At 35.7% G+C, this 15,853-nt stretch overlaps 1 long non-coding RNA gene across 1 annotated transcript in view; it reads right to left on the bottom strand.

Moving 5' to 3' along the window:
• LOC129492102 (uncharacterized) overlaps positions 1-15,619 on the bottom strand; it is a 126,552-nt gene extending 110,933 nt beyond the window's left edge. Inside the window, exon 1 of the long non-coding RNA XR_008660729.2 lies at positions 15,198-15,619. This is a non-coding gene — a long non-coding RNA (uncharacterized lncRNA). The remainder of the gene's footprint in view (positions 1-15,197) is intronic.
• Between the last annotated feature and the right edge of the window lie 234 nt (positions 15,620-15,853).

Below are 15,853 nucleotides of genomic sequence, written 5' to 3'. Positions count from 1 at the left end.
TTTGAGGCATATGTGAATTATATAGGATAATGTTCTTCTTCCAAGATCCTTAATCACATGTTTTGTCATATGCAGTAATTTCACTCTTTGTCATATAAAGTACATTTATAGGTTCCAGGGGTTGGGATGCAGACATATATGTGGGGTCACACTCAGCCTAATATACACTCACAAGCTATTAAGGAAATGACCGAAGACTTTTATACGTCTAGTTTTCCTATACATTACATTCACAGTACATCAAAAGCCTGACAAGTTTAGGATGACATATGATGCCAAAGGAGCTACAAGCCTATTCTCTACATTTTCATAATCTTCAACCTCCAAGCACAGAAGGAAGCCAACTATAAGACCCACAGCTTCTAGGGATTGCACAGCCCCGTGTCTGCTTCAATCGTGCCAATGGGAGATCATGGAAAAGGACAAACCTTCAAGAAAGCAAAGCAGAGTCACCCAGTGTGAGGAGCTTACAGAGGGGAAGAGAAAGAAGTGCTCTCAGTCCCTGCCCCTGAGATTTGATCATGCCTGTGCTCCAGTGACTCATTTGTCTTCTAATCCCCCTCCTTTTTTTCCCACTGATGGTAGTTTTTGCCTTACACATGCTGTGCTACCTTTACTATTGCATCCTGAGCATTTTACAGTCAGATATTTCACCTTTTAGAATATGAAGAACTATACCTTTATCAAATGATGTACAGATCACCATGCTATGAAGTGCCACTTTCTACCTAGAGTTTCAGCTTTATAAAACAGCTAAATGCGACTTTGGGGTTGTCTCTGAGAAAATAGTGAATGTATTTTAAATGTACCAAGAAGAGTGTGTGTGGATATATAATTGCCCAAAGGGTTATGCTCTAGAAAGATGAAAATCTATCCCCCAATATTTTCTCTTCCCTTATTCTTTACTAATACAATGTCTAATTTGTGACTAAGTACATGGCCTATGGTATGAAAGCTATGTTTCTTAGCCTCCCTTGAAGATAGGTGTAATTATCTGACCAAGTTATGCCTAATGAGATAATTAGAAGTCTGTATGTGCTTTTTTTTCAAATTCCACAAAGCACCTCAAAATTTCTCTTTCTCAATATTTTTTTCTTTTTTTAAGTTGAATAAAAAAAGTTGTTGGGTTGGTATAGTGGCTCACACTTATAATCCCAGCCCTCTAGGGCCAAGGTTGGAGGATCACTTGAGCTCAGGAGTTTGACACCAGCCTTGGCAACACAGCAAGATCCTATCCCTGTAACAATAAAAATATAATAAAATAAAAATATGTTTCTGGAGATTAAACAGTTGTCTTAGACAATAGATGGATAGGGTATAGTTAAAATGTCTTATGTTGAACATATATCAATTATTACTGATCTAAAAATTTGGTAATTTTATATAGTTTCTAAGTATACATGCATGTATATTTGTGTTAAATTATATTATGTTTCCACAAAAGAATTCTCCTCCTTGAGAAGTATGTCTGTATCTAGGAATATACTCTCACTTGAGTATTACAGGATAGTTCCTATTCACCCTGTATTCATCAGGGTTCTCCAGAGAAAAGGAAACAATAGGATAGATAGGTAGCTAGCTAGATAGGTAGATAGATGATAGATAGATAGATAGATAGATAGATAGATAGATAGATAGATGATAGATAGATGATAGATAGATAGATAGATGATAGATAGACAGACAGACAGACAGACACACTTATAGACGGATGGATAGATAAAGGGAACGTATCATGGGAACTGGCTCACCAATTATAGAGGCTGAGAAGTCTGCAATATGCCACCTGCAAGCCAAGGACCCAGAAAAGCCAGTGGTGTAATTTGTCTGAGTCCAGTGGCCTGAGAACAGGGAGCTGATGGTTTAAGTCCCAGAGTCTGAAGGCCAGAGGACATGCCCCAGTGCCTCAGCGCAGAAGAAGATACATGTCCCAGCTTTCGAATGCTGAGTGAATTCTCCTTTCCTCATTAATGAGAGCAGATCTGTATTCAGTCCGGTGATTAAAATACTAACGTTTTCTGTCCCTCCCAGACACGCCTAGAAATAAAGTTTTATCACCTGTCTGGGCACCCCTTAACCTAGTCAAGTTTATATATGAAAGTAACCATCACATCCACACACTCTTCACAACTTAGTATTGCTCATACCTTTAATTTCGGTCATTCTGTGATTCTGATTTTAATTTTGCCTTTTATAAATGACATTGGACAATTTCAATGTCTTCTTCAGTAAAGCTGATGATTCAAGTTACTTGCTCATTTTTTCTATAGGATTGAGTGTCTTTCTCACACTGATTTGCAGGAGTCTTTATATGCTTTGGATAAACGATCTTGTTAAATGCATGTATTAAAATATATTCTACCATTCCATTCAACAGCTTGCTTTATTTTCATGATGATGAAAGTTCTTATTTTTAAAGTATTCAAATTTACTGATATTTTTCTTTGTGATAAACTATTTTGTTTGTCCTATTTAAAAATTATTTTCCTGTCCTGAAAATTTTTATGTATTATTCTAACTTACAACATCTGTAAGCTTTATTATTTTTCTTTTCACGAGTAGATCTACTTTCCACCTGGAATAGATTTTGGTAGATTGCCTTAAGTACTGGGCTTTTTTGTATATGAGTACCCAGTTGTCCTAGAAGTATTTATTGAAAGTTATTTCTTTTTCATATTGATCTGCAATGTCATTACTTTTTGGACATAAATATAATTGTCATATGTGGGTAGGTCTGCTTTTGGGCTCTCAATTCTTTTCAAAGATTCCATTGGTGTATTTTTGCCCCAGTGTCTCAATGATAGAACCATGGCCTTACTATCCCTCTTAGTATCTTACCTTGTTCTGTCTTTGTAATATCTTCGCTATCCTAGGCCTTTTGCATTTAAATATAAATTATGAACCAGCTTATCAATTCCTACTCCCCAAAAATGTTGGGGTTTTCATTGGAGTTTCATAGATCAATTTTAAAAGAACATAAACTTCTATGTATATTTAGTCTTTCAATCTATAAACAAAAAATATTTTCCATTTATTTAGCTTCCTTTAAATTTTCTTCAATAAAGTTTTATACTTTCTGTGTAGAGTTACTGTACATTTTTGTTTATACCAGGCTATTGATATGCACACTAAGGAAAGTTGGTTTGAGATACGGTATCAAGTCCCTCTCAGCTGGGAGTTCAATGATAGTATCCTAATGTGAATGATAACATTCATGGACCAGGCTGTCCTGGAAGTGTTTCTGATCAAGTCTAATCTTTTCTTTATTTTATTTTATTTTATTTGATCTTATTTTGAGATGGGGTTTCACTCTTGTTGCCCAGTTTGGAGTGCAATGGTGTGATTTCGGCTCTCTGCAACCTCCACCTCCTGGGTTCAAGCAATTATCCTGCCTCAGCCTTCCAAGTAGTTGGGATTATAGGTGTGTGCCACCATGCCTGGCTAATTTTGTATCTTTAGTAGAGATGGGGTTTCTCTATGTTGGTCAGGCTGGTCTCGAACTCCGGACCTCAAGTGATCCGCCCACCTCAGCCTCCCAAAGTGCTGGGATTACAGGCATAAGCCACCGCGCCCAGCAAAGTCTAACCTTTTCAATGCATGCTTTAAGGAATTATACAGGTAGATTAATAAAAATCTGAATGATATTATTAAAAATTGCCAAAGTTACTTCAGGTGAAAAGATACACTGTGGTCTTTGGGGCCTATATAAAATGTTGCTTTGCTTATAAAACCATTTATTCTGTCAGCTATTTAGTGAATGTTAATCCTCCTTCATATTAACGGTCTTATCTCTTCAAGAAAGAATTTCTTTATTAGTCCAGCCTGGGCAAGCTCTATCGCTTTCTCATGGTTTTAGCACTCATTGCATAAACGTACTAGTGGAATCGGAGGTTTATGTGCCATATTCTCAATATATTATTTAGATACATAGTAGATGACTGTAAAACTAAAAATGTTTTTACTCTTATTCTTATCCTGGCTTCTGATAGAATTATCAGCACACAATTGGCACTTAATGAATATATGCTGAACTCAATTGACCTCAACTTCTCATTGTGCATGGGCCATACTAAAACATATAAAGCTCCTGGAACACACATTGGGTCTTTTCACACCTATTTCCTGCTTATGGATTTTAAAAATTCTTTAGATGAGAAAAAAGCATTCATTACACTCTGCAAGATAAATTAATATTAGAAAAACTAATTTTCACAAGGCTAACGAGAAAATAAGTGGTAGTTACATACTTTATGAAAGGCAATGTGGAAAAATCTGTTGTTATTTTAGCAGCTTTATTCAGGTATAATTAACATACAATAACTGAACACATTTAAATTGTTCAATTGGATGAGTTTGGACATGTTGACATATATATATTATATAATATATATAATATATATATCATATATATATAATATATATATATGATATATATATTATATATATATGATATATATAATATATATATATAGCCTTGAGATTATTACCACCATCAAGATAACATTCATGCCCCCCACCCCAACAAATTTCTTGTTGCTCTTTTGTAATATTTCCCTGCAGCTGCCTAGGAAATACTACCTGTTCCCCAATTCCCAGTACAGTCTCCAATCACTGATAGTTAATATTTCCCTTTTATTGATTAAAAGAATTTGTTTTGTTGTTGTTGTTGCTTCGAGAGGGAGTCTTGCTCTGTCACCCAGGCTGGAGTGCAATGGCACGATCTCAGCTCACTGAAACCTCTGCCTCCTGGGTTCAAGCAATTCTCATGCCTCAGCCTCCCGAGTAGCTGGGATTACAGGCACGTGCTACCAAGCCCATCAAATGTTTGTATTTTTAGTAGAGACGGGGTTTCACCATGTTGACCAGGCTGGTCTTGAACTCCTGACCTCAGGTGATCCACCCACCTTGGTCTCCCAAAGTGCTGGGATTATAGGCATGAGCCACCGTGCCCGGCCAAAGTATTTGGTTTTAAAGCAGCCTTACAAATTGTTAGTCTGTCCTCCCTGGGATGGACATTGGATTTCCCCCCAGGTTTTCACTAATACAAGTAAAGCTACTTATAACATTTGTTTTGGGTAAATACCTAGAAGTGAAATAGCTGGGATATGGGGTAGGTGGTTAACTTTAAAAAAAACTATGGAACTGTATCCAAATTTGTTGTGTGCACTAGCAGTAAATGAAAGTTCAGTTTGTATCACATCTTTATAAACATTTGGTAGGGTCAATCTTTTAAATTTCAGCCATGCTGGTGGGTGTGTAGTTGTTTTGCTTGCCTTACCTTAATGACTAGAGATATTAAGTATTGATTTATATATATATATTTGCTCTCTTTGCATCTTCTTTGAACAGTGTCTGTTTACATATTTTGCCTATTTTTCATTAAGTTATTAAACTTCTTATCAATGGGTTCTCAGAGCTCTTTATATTTTCTAGATAAAGTCCGTTGTTGGATATATGCTTTTCAAATGCATTCTCCCAGTCTGCAGCTTGCCTTTTCATTTTCATAACAGTGTTTTTTGAAGAATGTTTGCTTTTAATTTTGATGGGACATAATTTATTGACATTTGATTAACAGTTTATGGTTTTTGTGTCCTACTTAAAAAGTCTTTGCCAATCACAAGATCACTAAAAAATTATCATTTACTTCTATCAGTTTTATAATTTTAGCTATATACTTAAGTTTGTGACCACTTTTGAATGAACTGTATATAATATACACAATTATGTGGTGTGAGGTAGAGGTTGAAGTTTGTTTTATTTAGTTAGTTATTCATTCATTAATTTGCATATGACTATTCAATTGTTTCAGCAATATTTGTTGAAAACAAAATTATTTTTCCCTTGAGTTTCATTTGAACATTTGTTAAAATTCAATTGCCCACTGTTATATTTCTAGACTTTCTATTTTGTTGCAATTATCTATATAGATTTTACTCTAATATCACAGTGACTTGTACTATAGCTTTATAATCGGTTTTAAAATAATCTAGTATAATTCTTCCAACTTTCATAGTTTTATTCATAGTCATATGAATAGTCATAACTATTTCATAGTTACTATTCATAGTTTCTTTTTGGCTATTCTGATTCCTCTTCCTTTCCATATACATTTAAAAATGAACTCATCTGTTTCTTCATGCCATCTGGTGCCTGGTTGTTTTCCTGGTAGTGACAATAGATAGCCCAGCATTGATGAACAGAAGCCCCTGCTGTTGGGTCCATTTATAGCCACTCAGCTTACTTGTGGCCTCTGGAACTGCTTGCATCTAATTCCAGATGCATCGCTTCCATTTTCCAGTGGGTCATGGTTGGGCTTGTTCAACCTTATGACTTAGTTCATGATAGGCCATTTAGGCTGTAGGATCACCTGATGCCCCATGGCTTAGCATTCCATCTCTACAGTGCCAGGATTTGCTTTTTGAAAGTTGAATAATTCTCTTCTGAAAGGTAAGATATTTTAGTTGAACCCTACTGTTGTTGAACCTTAATTCTTCCAATGGGACGTTCTGTAAACTCTGTATGACATCTTTTCCCACCATAGACAATTATACCATAGAGTAAGCTGGGTCGCATGGCCCAAGTGGTAGGGCTTCTTGCTTCATAGCCTGGACCCATTGCAGTGTCCATTTCTGCTACGCCTTTGGAAATATTTCACTTAATTCAGTAAATTCAGAATCATATTCTCAAGTGTGGAATATTCTGCCTCATGAGACTGGAGAAGTAGCCCAAGCATTGTCCTTCCTTCTTCATGTTGGAGGTGTGGGTTGCATAATTTTTCCTTTATCTTATAGATGATTTTCTGGAATGCCTCAGACTATTATAATCCTAAAAACTTCACCAATGAGACAGACCTTATGTCTTCATAAAGTTTTTAATGCCCTCTCTCTGGACTGTGTGTGTCTTAACAGTCATTCAACACACTTGCCATATCTTGTTCATCCAGTATCATTACAATGATGTTATCAATATGCCTAGTGTCCCATGTCACTTTGGACTGGAATTATGACAAATAATAGGAAAAGTAATATAGCCCAGTGGTAAGACCATAAATATATACTATTGTCTACCCCAGGTAAAGACAAACTGTTTCTGAAAAATGTATCCACTAGCTTAGTGAGTATCCTATCCATCTGATGCAGCATAAATCTGCTGGAGCAAAATACTCCATCAGGTAACACAGCTGTAACTGGGGTTACCAGAATATAGAGTTTTCAGTTGAACAGAGCATCTTTCACCATCTTTTTACCTCATCCTTTAGGTCTTTAAGTATGTGGCACTAACATATGTCATTCTACATAAAATGCATTATTTTTAAAAATTTACTGTATTGGCTATGGTATTGGCAGTTTTAGAGGCGTCTCCTTGGACTCTTAACCACAGGCTAAGGAACAGCGTGGAGATTTACCAATTACCAAGTTACCCCATTATAAGTACTCTTTCATTTACCAGAGAAATGGCCACCAGATGGGTGTATGCACCTATGGGACCTACTATGAAATGAACCTGTGCCAGAAATCCACATATTATTCTTACTACATGCACATTCTCACAGAGGCCATATGGCCTTTCAGGTCTCTAGTTACCAATGTCAACTTAGGCACCATATTCAGTAGCCCTTGAGACATCTGTGTGCACTCCTTTTCCTCATGTATGGATCCAGGTAAATGTTTCTAGGTCCTTTGTGGGAAGGGCTGAGTGGCATTGCAATTTCTTTCTTCTCATGATCAAGATTTTCTTTCATTCGGTGGCCTCTGTTTCTGAACACCAGCTCAGATCCGGAAACTTGACAAGGTATAAGGATTTCTATTGGGATTCCCACCCTTGATTTCTTCTGATTAGTTAAGATTGAGAAATTCACATTGATTGCATCTCTATCTTATCCCTAGGAAAGCCAAGGAAACTTCTCCATGATTCTTTCTATGTGGGCCACATCCTTCCCCCATTAGCTGCAACTCTGACTTTTCCCTTTAATACGTATTTGTTTCTTCTGGCTTCTGATAGTTTAATTCCACTAAATCTGCCTTCAACTGTTTTGAGGTCCTATTGTTGTCATTATTATCAGACAATCTAGTTTTTAAGCACATCTCCTATCAACAATTGTAGCTTATAGAAGATAGTCAACATTGGGATTCTCAACACTAGTGCATCTCTCACTAGTGTGTTGCCCAGAAATCTGATAAGTGGCTCTCCACATAACATGTTCTGTGGGCCTTCCACAGAATAAAATTGGTTACTAGTGTTTCTAACTTATATCATGTATTCACTCTAACATGTTACCTTCTGTGAGAATTTTGACCTTTTTCTTTCACTGTCTGCTATGGAAATCATAGCATTTATTTTTCAATCTGTAGTTGCAATCACTTCCCCAAGTTTCTAAGAGCCATCCTAATGACATGTTAGAACCATCTGTCAGGCTCATTGTCAGAAAATTACATTCTATTACATTCTACTTCATATTCAGGTGAACATTTTCGTATCAATAAACTTTGCTTTACCTAACTTTATGTTTGATTATCCCTTCTCCCAATCCAGTACCCTAAGGTTCAGCCCTGTACATTCTCCTCTGTCTCCTGTTGATACATATTGTGTAACTTCTGCAGCTATTCCCAGCAGTATTTTCTTTCTTCCCTTGACGATCCAGCATCCAGCACATTTATGGTGGTATCTATTGTAGTTTATCCGCGGCTATTGGTCTTGTGATTAGAATAAAATATGGGGCTACTGCCTGAGGCAGGTAAATGCTTTCTTGCAAGGCAAAAATATTTACATCGTCCTTCAACAAAGGGAAAACAATAGACCTTTTCCAAGAAGTGGACTACCTTTGTAGGCCACAGAGCTTCAGAATATTTGATGGGAGAGGTCAAGATTTTTAAGTGTCTTGAAATCAGTGACCTATTTCTTGTCCCAGAATCCCAATATGTCTCAGTCATAGACCTGACCTTGAAATAACAGGCTATCAAAGTAGAGAAGCCAACATTTTCTAGAGCTCTGACCTTATTATTATGTTCCAGGCCTGATCTTCATCTTTTTCTTCCCAACAACTGCAGGATATTAGCATCTTTTTATATGCTAGTAAGGATCCCTCCTAACGTTGCCTTATATTGGTGATTAATGCTCCTTGTCTTCTCAATATTTCTTCTAATTAATAAATATCGTATAACACCAGTCATTCAATTCAATTTTCTTTCCTCAAATATTTCAAAACCCTGATATATGACCTCACCAATGCATGAGCTTCTCATTTTAGAATCTGTTCCGAGGACCGCTCTTGGTAGCAGAGTGTTACTGGGCACATTGCCTAGGAAACATTCTCTGAAGCAGAGGTTTGCATGGTGGTGGTGATGACACATTGTTCTCAGGAAAAAAAAAAAAATGCTTTATGAGTGAAGAAAGCAGAAATGGATATTTAAAAAAATCTCTTGTGATATAATAACAACTGAAGCCTCAGTTGACTCACTGTGAAGTTTTTAGCCTGGAAGACCCTTTAGATATATGCCAAATTGAGGTGAGAGTCTTACATACACATCAAAGAGTCAATGAATGTGGGAAGTTCTTGCTTGGAGAGTGGGTAAAGCCTTGAGCAAAAGAGCTTCTTTAAAAGGAAAGCAATCCCTGGGGATGTACTCAGCTCTAAGCCATGATAATGCAACACTTCTGACAGCTTGGAGAAAAGTTCTGGGATCTTAAAAAAGGTATCTGACCAAGATGCCAGAGCATCTAATCCATCATGTTTTCAACAAATGATAAGGCACATCAATGGTATTAAAATTACTTCATCATGTATATGTGTTTTTGCTTAGGTTGTTTATGAAATAATGTTCACTAACATGTTAGTATGAGTTATTTCAGGGCAAGAAAAAAGTCTGACACTGTTTATGCTTTTCCTTATACTGTGTATGTTTCTTCGATTTCTTTAAAAAGAAATGCCATCTGCCTATTTTTATTGTTAAAATTTTTTTTTAAATTAAAAACATCATCAAGAAATAACTCAGGTTCTGTCTTCCTTGAAATCCTGGCATGCTTTTACGTTTTTAGTTTTTGAATCACAGAAAAGACCAATGAGTTTATGTTTATTCAACAAATCTTTATAATTCAAATCAGACTTATTTTTATCTTGTTTCTGTTTCAAAAAGTTTAAATTAAATATTTGTAATCATTCTCCTGTTTCTTTGTTAACATATATTAAATCTCTCATATCTTTTATAAACACCATTTAAATGAACTGAGTCCCTCTTTAACTGTTTATATTTCTTGTTTCTGTTTTATACCTTTTGCAACTACAGTACACTTTGGTGTCATTTTAATTTCTAGGTGAAATTTGTGTTATCTTTGGTGACATTTTTCAAGAAATTGTTTATAGGTCAATCTCTTCATGTTCTCTGTGGATACTGTCATTTTCCTCAATAAGGCCTTTAACAGGCTCTTTCTCCCTGAACTGCAGCTTGCAGTGAGACTAACAGGCTTTTGAAGTTGCTTGTTAGATTTTCTTTGATGTTTTTCTGAAGATTGTAGAGAACACAATCAACCCCCGTTGTGTTCACATATGTTTTTGATGTCTTTTCAAATCCAATTTTTGTTCTAAAGTGAAGTTCACAACCATATTTCTAACAGTTTTTGTTCTTCTGAACTAACATCTTTCAGCCTTTCTCAATCACTGTGATAACACTAAAATTTCTGCTTTCATTGTATTCCTTAAAATTGAAAATATAAAAATTAAGGTATTTATATATGATATATGTTTGTGAGAGAACTAGGTGTAAGTTGGAACATGTCATGATTCTTTAAAATTTTACAATTTAATTGGAATTTATATTCATTTTATTAAGGGATATTTTGGATAGAATCAAAGTAGCAGGAAGAGATAGAGTAACAAGCAGACTCACAGAATATAATTTATACTTCTTGAGTCATTTTTACTAAAAATGAGAGGCTATTTCTCACTAATTACTCTAAAAGGAACCTTTGTAATTAATTGGGTGACTGATTAGCAGCTTTTAGTTAGGGAATATAATGCACCATTATTGCTAATGAGATTCCCCAAATCATAGCCTCAACGCTAATAGCCAGGCATTCTAGTAGCAAGAATGTGAATTCTTCTGCTCCTTCCTCTTTCATGTATTGCCCTGTTATCAGTTAAATGCCAGTGAAAATTCATTATGGCTACCTCTTAATTAGGGACTGAGCAATGCGAACAATTATATGTACAATGGGTGTATGCTCCAGAGAAAGTCAAACTAAGTAGGATTTGCAAAAGTCTGTACAACTACCTCAGTAATAGTTTCTAATGGCTATAATAAATGAATAAACAAGGATTTAGAAATTAAGTGATTCTTATTCGCCCTAATGCTATTTCTATTGAATCTTAGTACACTTAGACTAATTATATCTATTGAAAACTTATGTATTCTTAATAGAAATTAAAAGAATCAAGCCTAATATTTGATGTTCCAGAGCTCAGTTTTCTGCAGTTGCCTTGGTATTTGACAACTCCAGCCAATTTTCCACTTGCTTCCCCACCAATGCTTCTTCAACTTGAAGACTAACAACTAGAAGAGTCATGAAGTCTAAAGTCAAGAGGAGTCTTACCTTCTAGAAAGTTTTTCAAACATCCCAACCTCAAAAAGTTTGGCTAAATGGTGTTCTTCTACAGCCCCACACATGCAAACATCTTTATTGCACTTGTGTCATTATTTTTTCTGTGTATATGTCTTTTTCTGTAAGTACATTTATATGAAGGTATATTTTGAAATAGAGACACTTCCAGCCGGGCATGGTGGCTCACGCCTGTAATCCCAGCACTTTGGGAGACCGAGGCAAGGCAGATCATGAGGTCAGGAGATCGAGACCATCCTGGCTAGCATGGTGAAACCCCGTCTCTACTAAAAATACAAAAAAATTAGCCAGGCAGTGGTGGTGGGCGCCTGTAGTCCCAGCTACTCGGGAGGCTGAGGCAGGAGAATGGCGTGAATCCGGGAGGTGGAGCTTGCAGTGAGCCGAGATCGCGCCACTGCACTCCAGCCTGGGTGACAGAGTGAGATTTCATCTCAAAAAAAAAAAAAAAAAAAAGAAATAAAGACACTTCCTCAACATTTATTCCTGAACCTGATACAGAATAGATGAACAATCCATGTTAATTTTCTAAAATGAGTGTTATTTTTTTCAGTTTTCTACCAAGATGGCAAATTCCTAAGGCTGCATTATTATTTCCTCAAAAATATTATAGAAGAAACTATAAAGGGAAAACTAAAATCCAAGAAATAAAACAACAATGAAACATCATGAATAATGCCTTAGATGCAGGTCCAGAAAGGAAAAGAGACAGAAAAGAATATATGCAGATTTTGGCAAAAGGCCCAATGTAAAAAAGAAAATATCAATAAGTTATATGACATTAAAATTATAAACTTCCGTTCACCAAAAGACTCCAATAGGATGTGAAAAGTGCAAAGCAGAGAGAGGGAGAGTCAATTTTTGCCATTCATATAGTAGACAAGAGACAAACCTAGAATACACCGAAAACATCACTAAGTCAATAGAATAAAATGCAAATAACGACACACCACAGGATAGGCATATACTTGAATGCTCACTTCACTAAAGAAATAACTAAATCTTTATTACGCAGGTAAAAAGATTCTCAGTTTCAGGCCTGGCGCAGTGGCTCATGCCTGTAATCCCAACACTTTGGAAGGCTGAGGCAAACTGATTGCTTAAGCCCAGGAGTTTGAGACCAGCCTAGGCAACATAGTAGGACCCCGTCTCTAGAACAACAATAATAATAATACAATAAAATAATAAAAATCATGCTCACTTTCATCAGTACACAAGTATAACTTCGATTAGGTACCACTGCACTAGAGGAATCAAATTTAAAAGTCTATTTATAGTGTGTTGTAAAACAAAACAAAACAAAACAAAACAAAACCTAGTAGAATACCTGGAATGCTTGTACCTACTTACCTACTTATAGGAATGTAGAAATTGCCTCAATTTCTCTAGGAAATAATTGAGCATCTACTAATTCAGACCACATGTCTACAATATAAGCAAAAATTCCACTATTGAGTATGTTTCCAGTAGAATTGTGCATATCTGTGCACCCTATTTGCAAAAGCAATAGCAACAAAATAATTAAAAGCAACCTAAATGCTGATTAATAACAGAATGCATAAATAATGATTTATTCAAACAGTAGAATACTATGCCGTAATGAAAATAAGCAAACTGCTCCTATATGAAACATCATAGATGTGTCTCCTAAACCCAATAAGAGAAAAAAAAAACAGCGATAAACGAGGACATATTATATGGTTTCAGAAATCCAGAGAGAAAACAGTAGCATCAGCAGAATAAAAATAATTCCTGACCTATGAGACCCATTTCACCAAATAAATGGAACAAATTCCTAGCTGGTACATATTCTGAGAAAATTTAAGTTAGAAACTTATCCGCAATTTGAGTAACTACTTTATAATCAGAAATAAATAGATGAAGTTACATCATAGAGCTTTTAAAATTAATTTCTTATACACTTTACAAATGAATAAATGATACTTAGGAACATGAATGTCATCGTGTGTGTCACTGTCTATCAGTTACTTTGAACAATTGCATGAATCAAATGGAAAATTTCCCTTCTCCCCCCAAGGGAAAACTAAAATCCAAGAAATAAAACAACAGTAAAACACCATGAATAATGCCTTAGATGCAGGTGCAGAAAGGAAAAGAGATATGCATTCTGCGTGCAAGAATGTTTGGTTATAACTTGACAACTTTATTCAATGTTCATGATTCCTTTTTGAAAGATATATGTGACAAGTTTGAATGGCTATTGATGTTTAGATTTTACATTTATCTAAGAATATTCACGTGCATTCAAGCTGTATGCTTTTTAAGTCCAAGCTAAAATACACTCTCTTCTAAGAAGCATTTTTAGTACATTATCGGTCAAAACAATTTATTTTTCTGCTAGAGTAATAGCCATTATTGTCTCTAAAACTTAATCGAAAATTGATCACTTAATTGCTAAACAAAGCTATTGCATTAAGTTCTTTTATGCATTTTGTTGCTAAATAGTTCATGTGCTTTTACCATTTTATGTTCAAAGAAAAAGTAAGCTTCTTAGAAGTATTATAATTGTACTTATAAATAAATAAGTTTTGGAGTATCTATTGAAATGCACCTATTGGTATCAAAACGCTTATATGCACATTGATATTCTCCTATGTAAACATACAATAAAATTAACTTGAGTCAAATTAGGTGTAAAATTTTGCAGTTCTTACGAGAAGTTTTCTGTAGGTGCTAGACGTCATTTATTACTGTTCAATATTTAGAATTTGGTGACTACGAAGTGCTGTTTACCAATAAATAATAATTTTTTTAAAAAAGATTGACCAACATAGAAAAAGAACAGCTCATTCTGTAAAGTAGTAGAAAATTTAATATTTTCATAATGATTAATGAGTATATACACATATGCTTATAGAACCATATTATATAGTTAATATTTATAATTATTAAAATGTAAAACTTTTATTTTCATAATTTCAATGTAAATAGTATTATTATCATAGAAATTTTTCTCCCACATCCATGAAGCTCTAATCACTTATTCTATATTCATTCAAATTATCTTTTAAACATGATCATATCTTAATTACTAAAAACACATATCTTTACTCTTGCACTGGTATTATGTTTATAAAATATCATTTTTAGCATTTTAAAACTGCTTAGACTTTTAATAAAATAAATTTTGAGGGATAAGGAAGCCATAAGGAATAGACAGTTTTAAAGACTTGTGATAGCTCATTTTCCCAGAAGACTTTGAAGCAAGAGATGTAATTTTCGCTATCACAGTCATCCATTTACTCTAAAAACAGAAACAGAGTATCTATCATTTGGATATTTTTAAATAGCTTACTATAACACATTCCCGATAAATGAACTTTCGGGCTGTTAGGCCATAATGGAGTAACTTAAAACACAGTAATGCTTGAATTATTCTCCATTCGTGGTAAGGAGTACATTTCCCATATCATGAATTAGGGTTTTTTGTTTGTTTTGTTTTGTTTGTGTCTGTGTGTGAGTGTGTGTGTGTGTGTGTGTGTGTGTATTAGTCCATTTCCATGCTACTGATAAAGACATACCCGAGACTGAGCATTTTACAAAAGAAAGAGGTTTAACGGACTTACAGTTCCATGTGGCTGGGGAGGCCTTACAATCATGGCGGAAGGCAAGCAGGATTGAGTCACATTTACTACGTGGATGGCGGCAGGCAAAGAGAGACAGCTTGTGCAAAGAAACTCCCCCTTATAAAGCCAACACATCGGCTGGCCGGGCGCTGTGGCTCACGCCTATAATCCCAGCACTTTGGGAGGCCGAGACGGGCGGATCACGAGGTCAGGAGATCGAGACCATCCTGGCTAACACGGTGAAACCCCGTCTCCACTAAAAATACAAAAAAATTAGCCGGGCGCGGCAGCAGGCGCCTGTAGTCCCAGCTACTCGGGAGGCTGAGGCAGGAGAATGGCGTGAACCCGGGAGGCGGAGCTTGCAGTGAGCCGAGATCGCGCCACTGCACTCCAGCCTGGGGGAAAGAGCGAGACTCCGCCTCAAAAAAAAAAAAAGCAACACATCTCAAAAAACGTATTCACTATCATGAGAACAGCATGGGAAAAACCTGCTCCCATGATTCAATTACCTCCCACCGGGTCCCTCCGACAACACGTGGGAATTTAAAATGAAATTTGGATGAGACACAGTGAAACCATTATCAGCTTGTTTTTGGAAACTCAGTGCCCCTTACTTATAATATCAAAAGTTATTAAGGAATTCTTTTATCTCTGAA

Source organism: Symphalangus syndactylus, chromosome 1, assembly GCF_028878055.3.
Source record: "Symphalangus syndactylus isolate Jambi chromosome 1, NHGRI_mSymSyn1-v2.1_pri, whole genome shotgun sequence".
NCBI lineage: Eukaryota > Metazoa > Chordata > Mammalia > Primates > Hylobatidae > Symphalangus > Symphalangus syndactylus.
Note: the sequence above shows the minus strand (reverse complement) of the source record. Positions and strands in the feature narration are given on the sequence as shown.